This window comes from Eucyclogobius newberryi, unplaced genomic scaffold (genome assembly GCF_026437365.1).
Source record: "Eucyclogobius newberryi isolate DKJ021-1_F unplaced genomic scaffold, fEucNew1.0.hap1 SCAF_26, whole genome shotgun sequence".
Lineage (NCBI taxonomy): Eukaryota > Metazoa > Chordata > Actinopteri > Gobiiformes > Gobiidae > Eucyclogobius > Eucyclogobius newberryi.
Genome location: NW_027315901.1, coordinates 311,260 through 312,500, shown reverse-complemented (window position 1 = coordinate 312,500; position 1,241 = coordinate 311,260).

Genomic DNA, 1,241 nt, shown 5'->3' with positions numbered 1-1,241 from the left:
CCTGTTCTTCAGGAGGAGAACCGGTTCGAGAACCGGTTCTTCAGGAGAAGAACCTGTTCTTCAGGAGGAGAACCAGTTCTTCAGGAGGAGAACCGTCTTTTCAGGAGGAGAACCGTCTCTTCAGGCAAATGAAGAACCGTTCATCTGGAGTAGATGTTTCTCCAGGATCATCTGGATCCACATCATGGATGTGTCTGTTTCACTCCCGACAGGAAGTGAGAGAAGAAGAAGAAAAGACAATGAACAAACACAAGTGAAATTAAATATGAAATATGGTTTGATAGAAGAAGTGTTTATCAGAGGACAGAGTTCATTCTTCCCCCAGAGTTGCTCCTAGGGCAGCGGAGCTGAAACTGAAGCTTTATATTTCTGTTCCTCACTGGCCTGAGCATAAGTCACTTCAAAGAGGAACGTTTTAAGCCTGGACTTAAATGAAGAGACTGTGTCAGCCCCTTTAACATGGACAGGACTCTACCTCCTACTGTGCTTTTAGAGACTCTTGGCACCACCAGAAGGCTCTACCTCCTACTGTGCTTTTAGAGACTCTTGGCACCACCAGAAGGCTCTACCTCCTACTGTGCTTTTAGAGACTCTTGGCACCACCAGAAGGCTCTACCTCCTACTGTGCTTTTAGAGACTCTTGGGACCACCAGAAGGCTCTACCTCCTACTGTGATTTTAGAGACTCTTGGCACCACCAGAAGGCTCTACCTCCTACTGTGCTTTTAGAGACTCTTGGGACCACCATAAGGCTTTACCTCCTACTGTGCTTTTAGAGACTCTTGGCACCACCAGCAGGCTCTACCTCCTACTGTGCTTTTAGAGACTCTTGGCACCACCAGAAGGCTCTACCTCCTACTGTGATTTTAGAGACTCTTGGGACCACCAGAAGGCTTTACCTCCTACTGTGATTTTAGAGACTCTTGGGACCACCAGAAGGCTCTACCTCCTACTGTGCTTTTAGAGACTCTTGGCACCACCAGAAGGCTCTACCTCCTACTGTGCTTTTAGAGACTCTTGGCACCACCAGAAGGCTCTACCTCCTACTGTGATTTTAGAGACTCTTGGGACCACCAGAAGGCTCCACCTCCTACTGTGCTTTTAGAGACTCTTTGGACCACCAGCAGGCTCTACCTCCTACTGTGCTTTTAGAGACTCTTGGGACCACCAGAAGGCTTTACCTCCTACTGTGCTTTTAGAGACTCTTTGGACCACCAGCAGGCTCTACCTCCTACTGTGCTT